This window comes from Manis pentadactyla, chromosome 7 (assembly GCF_030020395.1).
Source record: "Manis pentadactyla isolate mManPen7 chromosome 7, mManPen7.hap1, whole genome shotgun sequence".
Classification (NCBI taxonomy): Eukaryota; Metazoa; Chordata; class Mammalia; order Pholidota; family Manidae; genus Manis; species Manis pentadactyla.
The window spans coordinates 29,906,744-29,928,867 of NC_080025.1; the positions used below are offsets into that span (position 1 = coordinate 29,906,744).

Sequence of the window (22,124 nt, forward strand, 5' to 3'; positions counted from 1 at the left end):
TGTCTCAAATACGGTTCTTTCACTGCAGGAAAATACCATTCAGTGTACACATTCTTCCACTTACAAAGTATTGGCCTTGGAACGAAAACTAATCCCAAAGATTTTGTGTTTTCTTAAAGTCTCTCTTTTAGCTCAGGAAATACCTGTGGCCCTTCGATTGAGCACTTTCTTCAGACCTGGCATAGTTAGCTATAGTGGGTGTAGGGAGCATGGCTAGGGTGGGGCATGGACCATGGGAGGTCCCTCTTGTGGGGGCAGGCATAACGGGGGTGCCTTGTAGGGAACTTAAAAGAATAATGCAGCTGCGTGGAAACCCATCTGTTTGCACTGGCACCCTGCCCCTGCCATGCCAGAGGATGCCACTGATCCCACATGCCCCTCACTTCCAGGGACCACCCCTCCCCACCCCCAGCTGGGCGGGCCACTGCCAGGAATCAACGCTAAGTGCTGCGCTGCAGGAATAGCTGAGGCATGACTCTCTGTGATGAAAACTGGGACCAAGCAGCTGAGCAGATGCTATGCACCCAGTCAGAACTGATCTACTCCAAAGCCCCTTTGCAAAGGAGGGGCTGGATTTTCAAACAGGGCAGGACGCTCACTGTGTGGCATCCCCATTTGTCACTGGGCTTCCTCCTCCAAACACCACTGACCAGCCATGACCTCTGAGGTGTTAGGTGCCTGTTGGCTCCCCAAGATGCGTAAATTAAAATTAACGTGAACTCATGTCGTGCATTTTCACTTTGACCATTCCCTCATAATTCCCTATCTGTGGCTGCAGAAGAGATTCGGAGTCAAACACTGCTGACCACTTGCACCCCTCCTGGCTCATCCATGCTCCCCACACCTCCCGTCTGCTCAGCCACCGTGGCCACCTCACTGTCCTTCCTCCCGGCTCTTCCCTGCGGCAGCCCGTCCTCCACACGGCGCCCAAAGAGGCCTCCCCCACACCAGGGGGCTGGGCCCGCTCAGCAGAGCTGTGGTTCTCTGGTCACTCCAAAGGGACCCAGGCTCCTTCCTCCCTGGAGGCTGCAGGCCATTCGCCGTCTGGCCCCGGCTCCGTCCTTGACCCCTCACCTTGTCTCCCAGGCCTGCCCGCCTGCCCCTCAGGGTCCCTGGAGGGTGCCTGTAGGCTGAAGCCTCAGGCTTCATGTTAACCTTCGCTCAGCCTGCAGCCCTCTCTCACCAGATGCCAAGTGGCTGTTCACTGAGGCCGCATGCAGATGCCGCCTTCTCTTGAGAGTCCTCCCCTGACCCTGGGAACGAGGGGTGCACGTGCCTGGCTCTACCCCAGACCCACTGCCTCCTGACTTCTGGGGACAGGCTGTGGGTCCTGCATTCTAACCTGTGACCCAGGGGATGGTGGAATGTGCTGAACTTTGAGTACCCAAGGTTTGGGGCTCCAGGACCCTGTGGCCACGCAGAAGGGGTCCAGGGCTCATTCGCCTGGCTCCTGCTCCTCCATGTGTTGTCCGCAGACCAGCGGTGTCTATGCAGGGGCCTTGTGAGAGACGCGGGCTCGCAGGCCCCCTCCAGACCTACTGATCCCTTCTCACGTTCTGGGTTTTCTTCTACTTGGGGAAGACCTGGCTTCTGTCTTATAACCCAGTCATCCAGTCTGTGACAGATGACTGTCTACCTGACTTTCAGTTATGCCTTTACCCTCATGATCATTGGTTCTACGCTCTGTAGCCTCAGGGTGAGCCCTGACTCATCTTCCTGGCTGATCTGGTTCTCAGAACCTTAGCCTAGGTACAGCTTCCAGGCCTGTCCCTGCTGGGGTGCTGTGGGGCTGGGAGAGGGGATCTTGCTATGAGAGCCTCTGAGACTCCTGATTTGTATTTTTCTAGTGAAGTCCTTCGCCTTTCGTTTTTGCCTTGTCCTACTTAACTCTTCTCCTCATCCTTTGAGAGCAGCGTTATGAGCAATTCAACTGATCTATTAAGCAAGCAATTATGTTATTGTGTATTTACAGACACAAATAATCCCAACAAGGAACATGACTGACTTTGCATGAATTGTTCATGAATGTTCATGTAACATTATGTGATTTGCAGCCCCTTTCCAGCTAGATGCATTATTGCCATTTTGAAACATATGTATTTGTGTTTCCAGAAGTTATTTAGTTTTTGCTTTAGACAAGGCTGCAGACAATGAAATCACAGGAACAACACAGATCAACAACTTGAACGATTTCTAGGCTAACTGAGTCATTTCACTCCATATATGTGATATTTATACAGCCAATGTAAATGTGTTTACTCACTTCTAGAGATTTGCTAAAAGTATTAGCTTGTATGGGCAACTTGTGGGATATTCTGTTAGATTGTGCTTGTTTTTCCTGCTGAGAGAAATTTTAAATTAAAACTAGGTCTCTGGCAGAAATTGAGCTAGGTGCATCTTAGGTGAGAACTTGAGGTAATCTTGAGTAACAGGTTGAAATTCACTGAGCCCAAACTGTACCTGCGTGCCCAACATGGTGCTGAAATGTGTGGGTACAGGGCAGGTGGGCATGGAGCACTCTTTCTGTCCTTGAGGAGCCCATGGTCTTGCAGAAGGAAAATAACTCAGAGAAAGAAAATGCAATCATTTATTATAGTCACTGCCCTAATTAGTGCAATCAATACTTTATCACCAGTACAGGGAAACTTCTGACAGTAGGAAGGGGTGTTAATTATAACCTCACCACTGTAACTGTGTCATTCAGGGCTGTCCTGGCATGCCAGTCACATGGCCACCCAGACATAATGGGCAGGCTCTGTGGGGTAAGCTTGGAAACACCCATTCTTGGAGGATGATTGGGGGCCCTGGGCCTGAGACAGCAGATGAGGTGCTAAAGGAGCCAGCTCTCATCAGGGCCACACGGGTCTCCGGAGGCCTCTGGCTGCGTGCTTAGGAGTTGCTGTGCTGGGTGTGGGCACCCCTTTCTAAAGCGGATCCATTATCAGATGCTCAGTGTCCCAGACCCACCAGCAGCCCCTGCAGCTCCCATCGCCACTGCACACTCCACCTTGACAAAGGCCTTCACCACGCTAACATGTCCTGTTGATGAAATGCAGGAATTGCCGAATAAGAGTCACAAGGGTCTGGGTTGTAACTCTGACTTCACTGCAAACTAGTCCTGCTTCTTTTTGCAAGTCAGTGAACCTCTCCATGTCCACAAGTGTCCTCGCTCACATTGCTCTTTGCTGCCCCCATCAGAGAAGAGAAGCAAGTAGATAGAAATGGGGCTTAGGGACAAATCCCAGCTCTGCCACTTACTGGGTGACCTTGGGTAAATCCCTGGACACATCTGAAGACGGACCCCCATTGTCCAGCAGAGCCACAGAGGACGCTTGTGGAGACAGCGGTGGTGAGTGCAGCTTGCCCCACGCCCAGTGGCTCCCGCACGGGGAGGACACGGTGACCAGCTGCCGTCATTACCACTACCACTGAGGAGGCTGCTGACTGCGCCGGGCTGGCAACGGGCCACAGGGCCAGTGTGCCTGCACACAGGCGATGGTGGTGCCCTTTCGCAGACCATCTGGGGGTGGTCATTCCTTTTCCTCCATCTTTGGGTGTCACTTTCAGTTTTCTTGCTAAAATGCCAGGAACAGTCTTCTGCTTATCCCTGCTGTGTTCCCAAATGGCAGGTGGCCTGCTTGCTGGACTGAAAGGAAAAGCACAAGACTGTGATGGCAAGTCTGCCAGGCCGTTCCGTCCATCATGGGCAGCAGAAAGGCCTCATGCATCACCAGCATATGCAGCAGGGTGCCCGAGGCAGGGCACTTGGGAGTACTGGGGCCTGAGAGGATGGGTGTGTGTCCGTGACTTGAAACAGAGTCCAGGCATGGCGACTCTCCTGGCAGCCCCATCGATTAGTGGCTGTCCTGGGAACAGCTGGGAGATGCTTGGCCCTGGCTTGAGAGAGGAAGTGATGAGTGGTGCCCGCCTGGGATGGAGTGTGGAGGGCACAGACGTGCCTACCGGTGAGCCAGACCTCCTCCACGAAGGAACCACCACCTGCAGGCTGTCATGCAGGCAGCAGAGCTGGTGCTTCCTTATTAAGGTATCCGCTTTCCGGGAGTTCTTGTATACCTGGACTTCACACACTTTTACAAGATCTCAGAGATGAAACAAAGGTTAACTTCAATTCATGGTGTAATGCTCCTTAGCCACCCACCCCTTTTTTTCTTAGAAATAATAGGCTTCTACTCATGCAGACATTATTGTCACTCATATATTCTTAACCATTGTACAAACTGGAGAAGGGCCAGCAAAGAAGATAAATGAAGATAGTAATTATTTAAACCACTGATATTTAGAGCTCTTCATAAAAATGCCATGTTCTGCTAATAAGGTCTATCTACTACCCACTTTCACACAGAGCATAGGATATGTATCTCTTCTTAGCCAGAGTTAGGGTAGTAAATGTATACTCTTAAAATCATTGGAAAACAGTAATTTATTTGCCTCCAATAGGAGTTACTTCCTATATTTTTCTCACCTCCACCAAATACTTGCCTTTGTCCGCAGACAGGTATGTTAGCATTGCACATGCTTCCATGTCATTGTTGGTGTGAAATCCATTTAAGCCAACTCTTCTCAGGAAGGGCCCCAGAGGTAAGAAGGCAGAGCTGTGAGAAGCCGCCACAGCTGTTTGATGTGGACACTAGAAGAGCCGCTTGCCCTGTGGTAGAGCAGAGAGAGTAAGGACATCAGAGGACCAAAGGCGGAGGGTTCCGGGGCGAAGCAAATCTGTCATAAAGGCTCCTCCTTGCTCTAATGCCAGCCTCTTCCAAACAGGACAGCCTGAGAGATGGAAACGCTTGGGGGAGTTAGGTTCCAGGGTGGCTGCTGGGCAGAGGTCTCCTGTTGTTCTGGAACCTGGGGCGGAGGAGGAGAGGAGGTGTGTTTTCTGCAGAGGACCTGCTGTGCTACCTGTGCTGGGTGTTTCTGGAGTGGGGCCCAGATGGCGATCCACGAGCGATGTGTGGGAGATTTCTCGGGGGACAGGATGCCCAGCTTTCATTAGAACCTCTAAAGTATCTTTAAATGTAGAAACGTAAGAAGGCTCATGAATCTTTCCAAATCACATTGGCTTATTTAATAAAAGACAGTGAATTAAGGGATTTAAATCTCTATTTTGGGTGTACTTGTCTTTTAGTATACTTTGCTATTTTTACATAACCAAAATACTTGCATAATTATGTTAATTTAGCCAACATATTATTTGCAAATGATATTTTTAAAAATCTGAATCATTTGGGTTTTGGGACACTTTACCCAGAGGTTATGACTGTATTAAATATTAACTGAAAGAGGTACCTTCATTCAGAAAACTTGATGACCATTTTCCTACCTGTTCAGAACATTTCCAAAGTATTTGATAGTGTTTCATCTCATTTCCTGAGTTAATAGTCAAGCTAAATATCTTGAGTTAGTTGGCTGGCTATTTCTCAGGGTCATTTCGGGCCCCTTAGGTGTTCAGATTTGTTGATGGAGGAGGCTTAGACTTGGGAGCTGGGGAGGCTGAGGAAACCAAGAAAGGTGTGTGGTGGGAGGTGACAAGAGAAGTTGGGATTAGCTGGTGAGTAGAGCTCCAGGTCCGAACCCCAGCCTCTCCCCAGACCCTGGCCCTTCCTTCATGAATGCAACCAGGTCTCCTGCTTCTCTCCTCCCCTGTTTTGCTCCAGGGTTAAATTAACCCCATAGGTTCTCAAAGTGTGTGCTCTGCACCAGCCCAGGTCAGCATCACTTGGGAATTTGTTAGAAATTCAAATTCGGATGCCCCCCGGGGCATACTGGAGACTTTGGGGTGGCGCCCCACCTAGTAATCCCCTTTAACAAGCCTCCTGGTGATTCCGATATGGGCTCCAGTTTGTACACCCTACCTTAACTGGAAAATGTTTAACAGCCCCTTGCGATAGGATTCACCTGGGCAGGTGGTTAAATGCATACCTTCCCAGGTCTCTTCCTGAAGACTTGGATTAAGTGGGTCTGGAATGAAGCTCTGGAAATGTTCCTGTTAATGAGAATCTAAGGGTTTTTTTTAATCATCAGGAAGCTGTGACACCATCAGACACGGTTCCCTGCCATGTCCACAGCTCTGAGTTCGGGCAGGTCCGGGGCGGCTGACGTCCCTGGTCCAGTCATCTTGGAGCAGGCCCATGGGGCACCTCAGCATCTCTCCCAGACCTCGCCCGTCGGCCCAGGACAAGTCACCCACAGTGACCAGGCTGCCCCTCATGCTTCTGGGATAGGCTGAAGCCCCTGGATGGCAGCACCTCAGTCCTGGGTCTCCCGCAGATGGAGCGGTATCTGAAGACAAAGGGAGGAAGCCCACTTACATCCAGATTTGATTTGCAAATAAAACCACCACTATTTCAGTATCTGTTTTGTTTAATACACTTTGGTTCTTTATTGCGATTATCCCCTGCATGTAATGCATCCCTTTGCAAGTGGTCGGGATGGTGAACACTGACGTGCCTTGTACGCCGTCACCCAGCATCCTGCAGGCAGCCAAACTGTGTGGCCTGTCTCCTGCCTTCCCTGCTGTCACCTGTCCCAGGTGAAGGGTCTCCCTGAGCAGGTGGCCTCTCGCTGCTGCCTCTAACTGTGCTGCTCTGGGTGAGCCATGCCCTGTGTGTTGGGAACGGATGTGAAGTAGAGTAAAATAGTTTCCTACCCTTAAGTCTGATGATGCTCTCCCCATCTCATTTAAAGAAATACTGTGATGAGAAAGGAGGAACACACAGGGCACCTAAAACCGTGCCTGCCGCAGCACAGGTGGCACAGATACAGGCCCCTGTCAGGCTCTTCTTAGCCGTGTTTCTGTAGCTGGGACTGAGAAGGGGCTTCTCTGTACCGTGTGAGTGTTTGCTTAACAGATGTTCACCAAAGACCCAGTATGTGCCTCACCCAGAGACTCAGGGATAAAGAAGGATGGGAAGGGAGCCAGCCTGGGTTGCACTCCTGCCTGTAGCCACTCACCCTCCCTAGGCCCACCCTGGTGACATGTAGAGAGGCCTTGGGGTCTGACTCAGGCAGGCTGCAGAATCATTAAGGACTGCTCTGACCTGCCACTAAAGGCAGTGTGTGAGTGTGTGTGTGTGCATGTGAATCTGTGAGTGTGTTTGTGTGTGTGAGTGTGTGAGTGTGTTTGTGAGAGTGTAGGTGTGTGAGCTGGAGTGAATGCGTGGGTGTGTATACGAGTGTGTGACTTTGTGTGCGTGTGTGTGACAGTGTGTGAGTGTGTGTGAGTCTGTGAGTGTGTGTGGGTGTCTGTGTGTGTAGATACATGAGTGTTTGTGGCTGTGTGAGATTGTGTGGGAGTGTGTGTGAGTCTGCGTGTGGGTGATTGGGTGACAGTGAGTGTGTGTGAGGGTGTGAGGGTGTGTGTCAGTATGTGTGAGTGTGTGAGTGTAGGTGTGTCTGTTAGAGGGCCTATGTGATTTTCATATGTTAGTGTGTGTCTGGGTGTGTGATGGTGTCTGAGTGTGTGTGTGTAGATGTGTTAGTGGGAGTGAGTGACACCATGAGAAAAGGTGTCAGAGCTATAATGCGAGCAGGACTCTTGAAATCATCTTTGTAAATAGCATTTAGGAAAAACAATGAGAGGAAAATCATGGCCCCACAGGGAGCGGCATCCTTAGGGCACATGCTTTGGTTCCCTTACCCACACTTGTATGAAATATTGCCCTCTGTTTATTTTCCAGGCACCTAGAATCTTCCACTGAACCACAGACATGGACTCCATCCTCTTCAGCAAAGCCTCCCTGCCTCTGACACACCATCTCCTCTAATAAAACCTCTTCTTCCTCTTGTCCGTGTGGCTAATTTTGTGTTCTTCACGACTCTCGTTCAGGGTTTATCGCCCCTGCAAAGTCTTCCCAGGACCTGATAATCCAGTTTCCTTACCTGGGTGTGTCCTCTTCCGTATTTCTCAGTATTGGGATGGTCTTACTGTTCTGGGCCACTCGGCTAGGCTGAGTATGTTTCTCTCCTCCACACTGGCATCCACAGTCCCGTTCCAGGCACATCTTGGGTGGGCCGCCCGCCATCCACATGTGGATCGTATTGTCGGAGGGGCCGCTCTGGCTGAGCCCTGCCTGGGCACCTCAGGAAGGTGGGGAAGTGAACTGGGCTCTTTATTAGAGAAGCACTGGCTCTCAGCGGCACTTGGCCAACCAGGGACACGTTGCAAACCGATGCCCAGGATTTCTGTGCCTTTGCACTGCTTTATCCTCTCAGTATCTGTGGTCATCAAAACTCAAAAAAAAAACGTTCAAATACATACAACCAGCATTAGCTCCAAATATTTGAAAGTTGTGTCATGATCAAAAAATCTATATTCAAAAGCAGTCAGATCATAAAAAGTAAGTATGAAATTTACAAAGCCCACTTTACAAAGACTAATTACTACATTGAGTTCTAGTGACTATTGCTTCAAACCCCATAAATCATATGCACACAAGAGATGAGAATTTTTAAATGTGAGTGAACTCTAGTGGGGTCTCAGAAGAAAGAGAAATCAGTCTTTAGTAGCTCATTGTAACACCTCAACACATGAAACCCCAGCCGGGCTCCCCACAGCTTTTGTGGACAGCCTTGTAGATGTGCTGCAAAGCCCAAAACAGAAGACCAGCCTGAGCCATGGGCATCTGTTTGGTTGCATTCATACATATCAACTGAAAATCTTTAAAAATTTAAAGTTCCTAATTCCCTAAGTCAAGGTATTTTTCTCTTGTTGGAAAAAAGGCTGACATTCCCTATGGCAGATCGTAAGGAAACAATGCAATCTGGGAATCTGGACAGAGTACCGTGGAATGGGGGCCCTTAATCTCCAATTACCCCCAGTGATGGGACTCTTCCTCTATGCAAATGATTTTTGAGTTAAAGGTAAGACAGGTTGTAGGATATTTTGTGCAAACAGAAACAGAGCACTGGAATAAAAGATATTCGTTGCCTATTAAGGTAGGCAGAGAGGCTGAATGAAGTCGCCCAGAACCCAGCACCAAATAGGCAGGAGGATTTAGTATGCTTATTACAACCTCTGAGAGTTTTCTAGATTGTTTTGGAGTAAGAAATGAATTGAGCCCTAGAAAACCACCATAGCTGAGCGAATCTGGGGATGCTCAGTGCACTGCGGTTACTGACGCAGGAGAAATTCTCAAATCACTCAGGATATTTTCTTTAGGACAGTGGATTCTTCTCGGTCTGATCTGCCCTCACCTTGCCCAAGATTGAAACTCAGGAGGACAACTTTAATGTTTAACTTTATCATGAAAATTAGCTGTATCTTCCACGGAGTTTGCAGTTATTTTCAGTGTAAACTGTCTCTTTATGTCCCAGAGAGCTTAAAATATATAGTATTATTTTAAAATTTGGTGCTATCTCATTAAATTTAGCATTCAGTTGTTCAGGCAATGACTTGAGGGCACATTGTGAGCAAATGAATTTAGCCTCAGAATCATCCCAAATTGGAGTTTAGTGTTTTCTCTGTGAAGTCTGGCTACATGGAATTATCATGCAGACATATGCCTTCACCCAAGGGCTTTGATAAAATGCCTTATCTTTGTATGGTTGGTGCTAAGGAGGAGATGCTATTCTTTGGGGAAATGCAGGTCACAGATAAGAGAGAAGATCTGTGGGAAAAGACAGACATGTAACCAGATTTGTCCAACAGATCTGACAAACTTTAATTTCTTCATTTGTAAAATTAGCATCAAATAGCAATTTGTCTGTCATAAATTTTTAAGGTCTAAAGACAAAATGTGAGAAAAACACTTAAGATAGACCCTAGAACAAAATGGGCAACTGATATTTTAATGATACTGATTATAACAATAACAGTGTTAATGTTTATAACTGTAACAATGATAATTATTAAAATTATCATCAACCCTTAAATAATTGCTTGTATTATATATGTCTAAGCATGGGTAAGATAAGAGAAATATTTTTCATATATCACTGAAACTATCTATTCACCCATTGATTCTGTAGAAAAATTAGAAACACTTATTGACCCCATCCTATATACTACACATTTTTCTTTATGCTGGGAGTCCCCAGGAGAAGATAAAAGTAAAAGTTTGTTTTCATGGAGCTTACAATTAAATGGGGGATGAAAATCACTGAACACATTTAAAAACATAAAAATTAAAAAATGACCACATTGGTGATAAGTACTATAAAAACTAGTTATTTGGAAGACCAGACCTTTCCAACAATGTCTGACTAAAATATACATAAAGAAGTGTTTTTACAGTGTCACACCATGGGTTTGTATGACTAAAACAGTATTTTCCCCAAGTATGGTAGAGCATATTCATGTTTTCCTTTCCAGTCTCTTGCATTTTATTAAATCTCTGCCCTTATGAAGCTTACCTTCTAGTGAAGGGTGATGGGCAATAAATAATAAGCATAATAATAAGGAAAATTTTACAAGATTATGAGTTCCTTTGGGAAAAAGAGCAGGGTGAAGGCTTAGGAGTGTGTATGAATGCAGTGGGGATCTTGCAGTTTTTAACATGATCATCAGAGAACTCTTGTAAAAAGTAAGATTTGAGCAAAGAATTGAAGGAGTTGGAAGGGGGATACATTCCAGGCAGAGAAAACAGGAAATGCAAAATCCTGCAATAGATCTGTGCTTATTGTTTGAGAACCGATGAGGGAAGCCTTGTGGCTGAAGCCCAAGACAAGGGGGGGAATGTAGTAGGTAATGAGGTGACAGGTAATGAGAGCCTTAGGACCCTAAAATCACAACAAAGATAGTGCCATCTGCTCTGGGTAGGATGGGGAGCCCCTGATGGGCTTTGAGCAGAGAAGTGAGTGATCAGATTACTTTAAGAGGATTTCTCTAGATGCCCTGGAGAGAATAGCCTATAAAGGACTAAGGGTAGAAGAAAGTTGGTTAGGAATCTATTGAAATAGTCTGTATGAGAAATGTGGGTGTTTGGATGATGGCTGTAATAGTGGAAATGGTGGGAAGTGAAAGAAATGTTTGGACTCAAGATGTATTTTGAAGGGGGGGTGGTTGAAAGTATGTCCTTCCTATTGTACATAGGGTATGAGAAAAAGAGCCATCAGGGACGATTCCAAGATTTTTTTACTGATCACTTGGTAGTATAGGATTTCCAACACTTGAGATGGGAAAAGTTATGAAAGGAACAGGTTTATAAGAGATCACAAGTTCAGTCTTGGACATATCAACTCTGACGTTATCAGGGCAGCCAGGTAGAGGTGTTGGGAAGGACATTGTACAGAGGAGTCTGAAATGGAGGTAAGAGAAACCTGGAGATACAAATTTGGAAACTGCTCTGCACTTAGATAGTATCCTGGGTTCAAAATGTGCATCCACTCAGAACCTCAGAATATGGTCTTTTTGTAAATAAGGTCATAATAGATATAATTAGTTAAGATGAAGTCATACTAAACCCAGTGAATGGAGTCCTTGTAAGAAGAGGGAGATAGTGATACAGAGACTCGGAGTCACACAGACACACAGAAGGCAGGAGGCCACGTGACCTTGTGGGGCAAAGGTTGGGGTGATGAGGCTACAAGCCACAGGGCACCAAGGATGGGCAGGAGCTCCCGGACACTGAAGAGACCAGGGAAGGTTCCCCTAGAGTCACGAATGGGCATGTGGACCAGCTCACACCTTGGTTTCAGACCCCGAGCCTCCAGCCCGCGTCACAGCAGCCCCAGGAGACCCCTTGGGCAGGGGGCCACAGCGCAGCGCCGATGAGCCCATCAGGGCAGCGGGTGTGGACAGGGAATCCCCAGGCTGAGCCCCGGGGTTCAGCATTAGGAGGAGAGGAGAAGTGGGGCAGACAGCAAAGTGGGGAAACTAGGAGAGAGAGGTTCTGGAAGCTAAGCAAAACTTTCATAAAGAGCAGAGAGTGACTTGTGGAATAGTGACGCGTGAGATGCTCACTGAGTAGAAAAGCAGACGTAGCAGGATGACCTTGGGGACAGACACTTGGTGGGGACCCGGAGCTGAGATCTTACTGGCGGGCATTTAGGAGAAAATGGGAAAGAGGCCCCTGGAAGGAAACACAGGTGACACCTCGGGGGTTAGCGTGGAGCCGGCGGGAGCAGATACGGCCATTGCAAGGGCTAAGAAAGCCGAGGCACTTCCCTTTATCATTCCTTTAAAACAGGAAAAGTGTCAATGAGAATAATGCAGATGAGGGATGAAGTGACCCACCGTGAGGAAGCGGGTATTGTCTGAGGGTGTCTGCCAAGAGGCAGGAAGGGTGGGAAGGATGCAAGACTGACGTCAGGTGAGAGCAGGGCACCCCATCTGAGTTAGTGGAAAGGAAGAAGGAACATCTGGGTTCAGAAATTAACAGTCCAGTAAATATGGTGGCAGGCGTTTGAAGCTCTTTTCTGATTGCTTTAGTTTTCTTAGGGAGGCAGACGGCAAGGTCATCAGCAGAGAGTGGGGAGGAAGGCACAGTTGGAGGCCTGGGCAGAGAAGAGGAGACAGTAAGTGGGGGTCTGCGCCAGTGGGTGGATGGGCGTAGGAAATACACTGAGGCGGAGCAGACGGAACAAAGGCCCGCCTGAAGTTGGTGGTGATGAACTCGGAGCGGCTTGCTAGCAGTCTGCACAGCTTGCATTTTTCTTCTGCCAGTGAACCTGTGCAGAAGGCAGGAAGTGTGGGCTGGATCTGAGCGCTCGCGGTTCTGCCAAGCAAATCCCTTCACTCAGTGAAGGGAGAATGGGTCACGGGAAGTAAGACTATCCAGGAGAGTCCACAGGCCCAGGGCGGGCAGCCTGAGCTGTCAGATCGGGAGGACCGAGGGCATGAGGGGGTTGAGGAACATTGCTTGGCGAGATTGATTCTTTCACTAAGGACTGTGGGAGTCTGGGCATTAGAAGAAGAGGACCAGAGAGGGAGGAGGGTGCAGTCAGAAAAGGTGGTGCTTGTAACTGGAATTACGGAGGAGCTACATTGATTTGTAGTAACAAATACTGACTTCTGGCACTGACTCCCCGACACACCAACAAGCCATTGTTTCCTGGAGGAACCGAGGCAGGTGTGCACGCATGGGAGGCGTCAGTACATGGATCACATCTGATCCATGTGGCACAGAGGCTTCTGGCACATTCCAGGGGAGAGAGAAGCTGGGGCAGGGTTCGCAGGCAGCAGTGAACTCGGCTTCTCAGGTACCACAGCGGCTGGAGCCCAGTAAGTGAGGCAAATGTGCAGTGAAAGGAGATCGAGGAGGTGCAGGGGAAGATGGTACCGAACCTCACCAGCCACGGAAGAGAATTTGGGTTTTATTCCAAGTGCACCAGGAAGCGGTTAAATCAGTTCACTGTGTGGCATCGGATTGTAAAGGCTTATTCTGACTGCTGGGGGGAGAACAGATGGGTGCGGGGCAGAAGGTAGGACCTGGAGGCCAGGTCAGATGTGCTGTCGTGCCCCCAGGGGATGGTGGTGATTGGCTGGCTGACATGGGAAGATAGGCAGCAAGGCAGGACTTTGGAGCCCAGGGGCTGGTGACTTGGATATGCAGCCTGTGTGCAGGGGTCCTGGTGCAGGAAATGGGCAAAACCGGGATGACGCCTGCAGTTTGATCTACACAACCAGTGGAGCTGGAATAGCAGCTAGTTGGTGGGGACAGTCGGTTAGTGGCAACTGAAGGGTGCGTGGGGGGCGGCCTGTGTGGGGACGGATGTGGATGGGTACTGTGTGGGCCAGGGTTCCACGGGTAGAAGAGATCCTTTTTTGACATAGGATGATTAAGCAAGCGGCTGCCAAACCCTGTCACCCGGAATGCGGGCTGGTGAGCCGGCACCTTCCCTGCCTTCCCTTGCCTCTGAGTGATGGGAGCCCTCCACGGCTCCCTGTTTGCTCTGACATGCACACTGGGTACCCAGAGACATTTTCTTAAAATACCACTGTGTGCGGCAAAGCCCAGTCAGGCATGTCTTTAAAAATCCTTATGAGATCCCTTTTGTTTTTACCTGTGTTTTTTTACCTCTCTGGAGTTCTATGTCCTCCTCTGAGGATTTAATGGAAAACATTTCATTCCCAGGTTAAATCCCTACACAGGTCAGGAGTATGGTAGTAGGCCAGTATGACATCGCTTCATCCCCTTCGACTAGGTCATGAAGTCTTTGAAGACAGAACTTCAGGATTAGAACTGTTTTTTTTTTGTATCTGACACACCATAGGCATTGAGTAATTATTAGCTCATAATTTTGGTGAGGTGGTGATAACATTGTCTGTGGATATTATATTCCATAAATGTCCCTGGAGCCTGAAGATAGCTGCCCTGTGCTATTATTTGCAGACACAGGATGAATAAGCTGCTGTTCCTCCCAGGGGAGCCAGAATTCAAGAAAGAAAAAGATAATGATAAATAGACCCGGTCACCAGGAGTGAGCATGGTGACTATACAGTAAGAGGAAAGATCATATCAGCCTAAGGGGCAAGTGGGGACGCTGGTCTCACCAGATGGGTCTGGATGAATGATGAGAGGCTTGCAAGGCAGGTACGGAGGTAGGGGGTTGTTTCCTGCTCAGGAAAGAAAACACACAGAGACAAGGAGGAGCATTATTTGGGGGGATTCTGAGTGTTCAGATATCATTAACATATGAACATTATGTATGTGATAAAGCTGGAAAGGTGAGACACGGGCTTTCTGGGTCAGGCAGAGAAGCGGGAATGCATGATGGAGAGTCACGGACCCGGGGAGTGCTCGAGTGCCGGAGTCACGTGGCCAGATACTCCAGGGCCGCGTGGAAGGCGTGTAGAGCAGCACGGCTGGAAGGTGGGGGCACGAGAAATGAGACAAAACAAAACGATGTTCTTGAACGACCTCAGTGCAAGAAGTCACCGAACTGGATTTATTGGAACATTTCAATTCTGAGTGTCTAGTCCATATTTCCCTCATTCTCATGAGCAGGGGACTGTCAGGCAGGAGGAGAACAGTAAAATGTCTTGCTAAATGATATTTGGTTATCGTCTGTTGAGTTTAGAGCAGCCTGAGCACAGGACCAACAGACGCACCTGGGGAGACGGCCTTGCAGAGACAGAGAAGGGCTTGCGGGGCGCCAGGACGCAGCCACCAGCAGCTGAGAGGAGGCCAGGAAGGATCCTAGCCTCGAGCCTCTGAGAGAACACTTTGGGTTTCTAGCCTTCAGAACTATTGTCCAGAACAATACATTTCTGTTAAGGAAGTAGGAAGGAAAGAAAAGAGAGAGAGAGATGGAGGGAGGTGGGCAGGGAAGGCAAGGAAGGATGAAGCAAGTGCTGTATCTCCAAAGGAGAGCTTGGCTTCTCTTAAGCCCAAAGAAGATGCCTTCCCTGGGCAGTCACATCTACATAGGTGTCCAGAGAGAGTCTAGGACTGATCACTGAAAGCCAAATGCAGGGGCAAGCTTGTCAGATGCAATCTCCGGGCACTTGGCGTGTGGGGTCCCCAGGGCCAGGACGGCAGGAGGACACTGCTGCATGGGCTGAGGGCCACCGTCCAGGAGATGTGACTGAACCCTGGAGGCTGAGCTGTCACTTTGCAGGGGCAAGGGTTCCCACTACGCTACTGGGAGTCTGAGGGTTCTGCTGGCCAGTGTGACGCTGTGGGGAGAAGGTGGGGGGGGAGCAGAGTCCAGAGAGAGCCTCCCTCTCCTAGGTCACTTCAAGCAGCTCCACGTTTTCCTCTTCTCTAGAATAGCCTTTGCTGTAGGTATCATTTGGACAGAGCACTCTAATTGAAAACCACTGGACCAGTCATATAAGGCAAACCGAAATGGAAAAGAGATGATCCCTGAACACTAACAAGAAGCAGAAGGTTCAAGGCAGTGGGTGGAAACCCAGACCTGAATGCATCCTCTGGGACATCCCTGACATGAGCCCGGCAGTGAGAACCTAAGGGTGGGTAAGGTATTTCCAGATCCTCAAGTAGTTTACGGATGTGTGAGACAGTCAGCAAGCAGGCTGCACAACCCCATCTGCGTTGGGATAGAGGTGGGCCCAGAGCAGCAGCAGGAGAGGGCACCTTAGAGAAGCCACGGAGGGCTGCCTGGAGCGGGTGACTGAGTTCTGGAGGGGGAGGAGTAGGCTCGCTGAGAAAGGCTGGAGGAGAACTTTCTGGGCTGAGATGATCACCTGGGGTCCCTGTGGCCCACAGGGAAACTGTCCTCCCTGGAGCGAGCTGGACTGCTTCTCTGGAGGTGGGATCTGTACTTCCACGGCTCTGGAAGAAGTGGTTGAGGTCTTTTAGGCATAAAGTGGGATGCTGAGGAAGCTTCTGGAAACTTTCACAGACAGGGTCCCTGTTGAGATTATATCTAAGAGGGATGGTCATGAGGCCGGTGTCAGTAAAGGTGTGTAAAGTAGAAATGATTTCTGAAATGGACAAATACATACAGAATATGTACACAGAATATGCACGTGTGTTGGAATGCACAAGTGTGAGAAGACGGCAAGGCTGTCAGCCCCTCAAGGAAGGGGTGCTCACCACCATGCGTGGGGCCTGGTCACCACACACTGACTCGGTTGTTGGGTTGAACCAAATGTTACATGGAGGGTGGAAGAGGGTGCCACGCTGGGCCCCCCAGGGCACGGGATGGGCCTTTCCCGCCCACGGCCAGTGGGGCTCCTGGCCACGTCCACACTTCTGCAGCGCCGCCCTGCCCAGCCCCTCTCAGCACCAGCCCTGCTAGGCTGGAGAGCTGGTAGGAAGTGTTAGGTGACAAAATAAACATTTGGGAATCTGTAATGGTCACACCCAAACGAAGAATGAGTCAGGACAACCAGGGTCCGCTGTAGGAAGTTCCTTCTGTTTCCTGACTGTTGAATAATGGCCTTACATTCCACTCACAGTTCGACTGTTTTCTCCTCCCAAGCTGTGTTCTCCTGTTCTGCCTTAGATTACATTATGATCTTATTTCACATTCCATATTCTGAAATTCCACGAAGGCAGTTAGGAAGAAAGGCAGATACAGGAAGCAGTAGGGAACAAAGTGAGAATGGCAAAGTATTTAACTCTATATTGGTAAAGTTTTCAGAATCCAATTACAAAATCGACTTGTGGTGGTTTTATTTTCCAGGCTGGTATCTCGGTTCTGCTAACACACATACACATGCACACATGCATGTATATATGCACATATACATGTGCATGCACACACACACACTTATTTCACAACTATTCAGGGTTTTCTGCAGAGAACCAGATGCTACAATAACAGTGTATCTGTTAAACTTTTACATGATGGAAGGGTCGAGACAGACTTAGGTTCCTAGAACACAGTGACAATCAAAAGACAACCTTATCATATTTTTGCATTTTATGGTTCCTATTTTTAATTCTAATTTCTGATATTTTTGTTTCAAGGAAGCTTACAAGTTGGTTATCAGCTAAACAAGGAAGAAACCCAGGTGCTCACCATCAATGCCGAGAACTTTGCCAACAGAAGGATGCACCACTTGAAGATTATCCAAGAGGGAAGAGAGCTTAGCATTCAGGTACCCTACTTCCCTTCTTCTCCATCAGCCAAATGTGCCCTGGTGCACAACAAAACATTCTTGGGCTTCTACCCAAAGCCAAGTGTGGTGCTGAGATCAGGGGATAGACATGAACTGAACTTGGCTGCAGCCTTTGGGCACTAGACAAGGTGAACTGAAGGGTGCTCCCCTCTACCCTCCAGCTTCACCATCTCCCGGGACCTTCTGAGAAACGAAGATTCCCACATCTGACCTACTGAATCAGCAGTCCTTTTTGTGGGGAGTTAGCAGGTGATCCTGATGCCTGCTCAGGTTTGATAACTCCTGGGCTGGTGTATGACAAGGGAGACACACAGCTGGGGAGGAAATCATGAGAGGCTGGCCAGGGCTCGGGAGGAAGTGTGCCCAGGCAGTGCAGGGGCGCAGGTGGAGGGGACGCTGCTCTCCCCGGGGCATCCGTGCTTGATTCCCAGACGAAGTTGGGAGTCACCCGAGTGTGGGAGGGGAGGAGCTGGCTCAGTGGGGAAGAGAGGGAAGTGGGCGGGTGGCGGGTCCATGTGAGCGTCATCCCAGCCGTGGAGGAGCACGGCAGGTGCCCCGTGGGATTCCAGTGGTCCTGGAACAAAGGGCAGGCAGCAGGCGCGGGCACATCTCGGAAGGGAACTGGCAGAGTTCGGCTCATCCTCTTACAGTATGACCCCGATCGAGTCAGCCCTTATGGGGCAGGCACTCAGTAAATACTTATGAACTGAACGAATGACTTCCACGGGCTTACTGTACCCTGTGGAGAAGGTAAACCAGCTCTGTGGCGAGTGAAGGGAAACCTTTGGCTTTTGGGCAGGGCAGAAGCATGGGCAGATCTTCATTTCTCAGGGGTGCTCTGTGATCTCTGCCCAGAGATGCACACCTGGGGGGTGAGATGTCAGACAGGGACCACTCGGGAAGAGCTGAGGAGGCTCGCTGGCGCCATGGGGCAGCCGTAGTGGGGGATTTGAGAAATGGTTCAGAAGTAACATCAGTGGCCGTGGGTGAACTTTTGGATGTGGGCTGTGGGCAAGTGAAGATTGATTTCTAGTTTTTTTTTAAATGGGTGGAAATCAGAAATAATTCTCAGCTATATGGGACAAATAACAATTTCTGAGTGATTATAATTTAATGGCCTTACCTCTAAAATTTACTCTTGAAATAAGAGGAAAATCTTTGGAGCAAGTGTGGGCTGGGCCGGAGTGGAGGGTGGAAGGGATGGGAGGACGGCTTCCCGTCTGCACAGGTTCTGCTAATGGCCCATCTGGACGCACTCAGGTGAGCGTCTGCACATGGCCCCTCCTTTCTCTCCCACCGTGTTCCTTCCTTCCCCATCTAAAGTGTTCCCAGCAGTCGTTAGTTCATGGCACTGGTGAGCATGTATTGCCAGAGCACCGCAGCATGCAGGCACTTTTTATTTATTAAGTTTTAATCAGTTTATGGGGACAGCCACACAGCACGGTTGCTTCCTTGACACGCCCATCCCCTCACCCTATCTAGAATTCTCCTCCCTCCCCACCCCCAGCTTGGGACAAGCCATTCAGTCCAAACAGGAAAGGTTTGGCTACAGCTCCATCCGCAGCCCCCCCGGCCCCCGGGAGCAGGGTCTCAGGTGTTACTCAGGACCAGGGACAGAAAGCGGTGGGCAGTGACCACTGTACTCAGCCAGCAGGGGCTCTGGGACCTAAGAACAGATCCCTCCCACCCACGGCTTGAATTACTTTCTCTGCTTCTCTTTCCTTTGTGGCTCTAGGAAGGAGACCCTGGGGGACTGACCTGTAGCCAGGGGCAAAGACTCCGGGTGATGATTTGAGAATTGAAACTTGGTTTGTGCTTTTTAAGGCCCAGGTGTCTCCAGAAATGTCCGGGTGGTGGGGGTGAACTTCAGTGTCCTGTGTCAAATGCATTGATGACATTAAACCGATTTAGCCAGTTTACCAAATGCCAGCATAACAACAAACTATAAAGAAGGAGGTTCTGTGCATTTTTTTAATTAAGCTAATTATGTCCTTGGAGATGGCTTTGGGTGTGAATCTTGGCTCTCCTACTTACACCGTGCCAAGTCACTCACATTTCTGAGCTTCAGTCTACTTGGTAAATACCAAATGCAGCTGAGCCCAGACAGTTCTTGCAAAGATCATAGGAAGAAACACAGCTGAAGGAACACGCGTGAAGCCTGGCATCTAGGGCTCTCTCAAAACAGCTGTGTTCTGTTTTCTTCTTTTCCATCTCATTTAATGACTTGAGAAGACAAGTGGGAATCGTAGATTCTGAGGTCAGCAAAATATCACTAGGCCAGATTACGAACTTCACACATCCGGGGGGTTTAAAGGACTATGATGCTTCACCCGGAACACCTCACTCACTGTACTTGAAAACAAAAACACTACTAAACCACAAAACTAAGTTAAGGAAGTCTAGTAACCAAATGAATCTCTCACTGAATACAGAGTCCTAAAAATAAATATTTATGCTACCCCCATGTTCTTTCTGTTCTGTTCTATGCCTTTCCTAGGATGTCCACATTGGCAAGCCAGCCCCTGAACCAGTAGTGGTGCCCCTGTCAGGCCAGAGCTCATGCCCCAGCCTCCCATAGCCCTCTAAGAGCATCTCTCCTCTGAGCCTTAAACAGACTTTACATGGGGACCCAAGGCCCAAAACCCTATGTTACACCTGCAGGTGTAGGACCCTCCAGGGCAGCCGAGGCACCCTGGAGATGTGACGGCCCATGCCTTCACAGCCACAGATAGGAAGGGACTCTGTGCAAGACGTGCACCCATTCACTCGGCAAACCCACAAGAAGAGTTACTTTGCCAGTTTCTATAGTAGGCCCCATGGAAAACATATATTCATAAGATGTCCATGTTCTCAAACAGACAATAGTTTTGTGGCAGGGGGAAAGAAAAGCACGTCATCATTTTGAGGCATTTTAAATGCAACATTAGAGACAGAAAAAGTGGCATGAGGAGATCAGTGAAGAGGGCCAGCTGACCTGCCTGAGCCATCGGGGGCATCATTGGGGGGCGCGTCCTGGAGGGGGTGGGCTCCGGGGCCATGGGACAGGGACAGGCACGCCGTATACACTCAAATAACTGTTGAAGGAGTTTTCTAGACATTCAAATAAAAGCATAAGTGATTTATTTATTCATAAATGAAATAGTCATAAAGTGTATGATTACGCTCCACCAGTCATGGCCAGGGACTTGTCCCCCAGTGGAAGCCCCTCCAGGCTGGGGTTTCCGGAGGAGGGTCGGTCTGTGGAGGTGCAGAGGGAGGCGTGGAGAACCAGTGTCTCTCAGGGCCTGGGCTGGGCACACAGCTGAAGGGGTCTTGGCCTCCTGTCCTTCCAGGTGAAACTGTGATAACGAGGATCCTTTTCAAGGATAGCCTCACATGAATATGCAGAGCAGAGCCTGGAAGAAACTGGTTTGACTGGATTGAAGAATGTGGGCAGGGAGGGAGGACTGGGCCTTGGAGTGAAGAGGAGGGGCAAGAGAGGGCACGGGCACTAGCAGTGGGTGGGAGAAGGGTGCTTCCTGGAGGAAGGGCCTGGAAAGGAAGCCTGGGGAGCCCCGGGGGTGGCTTTTACTCCCACTGCGAGGCAGGGTGCCAGCAGCTTGGGTGGGTGGCAGCTGTGAGGTAGCCGGTCCTCCGGAGGCTCAGACCGAAATATTCGCTCCGGAACGGCCTCCCAGGGCCACACCTGAGTGAGACCCGGTCAGGGTGGGCATTGCTGTGGCAGAGGGGCCAGTGATGGCTCTGCGGACGCCTGGGAGGAGGGGAAGATGGGAGCCGGCGTCCGTTTCCCATTTAATGTTCATCCTCTGGGGCACTTCCAGAGAAGGCTTCATTTGTTTTTTTGTTCCCAGCAAAGAATTTGGTGAGATGTCAGTGGGGAGATAAATACGGTCGAAAGTGGTACAGAATTTCCAAGGGAGAAGACTTGTGTGAAGCCTTTATTTCACCAAAAGGAAAGAAAAGGGTTTTCAATGTACATTGTGGGAAAATTAGCAACACATCTCTCAACATCCTGGAGAGAGGATCGCAGAGAGGGGCCCGCTTGCATGCGCTTCGCAGCTGTTTCCAGGTGGGGTCCTTGGGGGCTCTGCAGGCTCCACTGACGCGCTGTTTTCTGTTTTCCTGCAGGTGGACCAGCAGCTCCGACTCAGTTACAACTTCTCCCCAGAGGTCGACTTCATGGCTGTCAGGTCGCTCACCTTGGGCAGAGTCACAGGTGTGTCCCTTGAGTCCGTTCCTTTCACGTGGTCAATGTTAGAATAAAGGACTTTTCTGGAGCCACTTGCTCCCATCACATCCAAGGTCTAGAACCAAGAGTTCTGGTGCAGTAGACGCTGAGACGCATGCCTGGCAGGGTCGAGAACCAGCATTTACATCTACATTACAGAAGCTTGAGTCAGGAACATTAACGAAGAAATGAAGAAAATAAGTTTTAACATATTTTCTAATTAATTTCAAAGGTTTCCTTAATTTTTTTTCTTAAATTTACTTACTTTTTACTTAAAGACATTAGGATTTCAAAAACCAATTATTGGATTGCTCAATTCCTTAATGCCTTCATTTATTCATCAACAATTGAAAAATGGACAACTTTGGATTTTCCCCTCCTCTAATGGTGGTTTTCTTTTTTTCTAAC

General features: G+C 49.1%; 1 pseudogene; it reads left to right on the forward strand.

Moving 5' to 3' along the window:
- LOC130684341 (contactin-associated protein-like 5) overlaps window positions 1–21,892 on the forward strand; it is a 68,139-nt pseudogene extending 46,247 nt beyond the window's left edge.
- The last annotated feature ends 232 nt before the right edge of the window (window positions 21,893–22,124 follow it).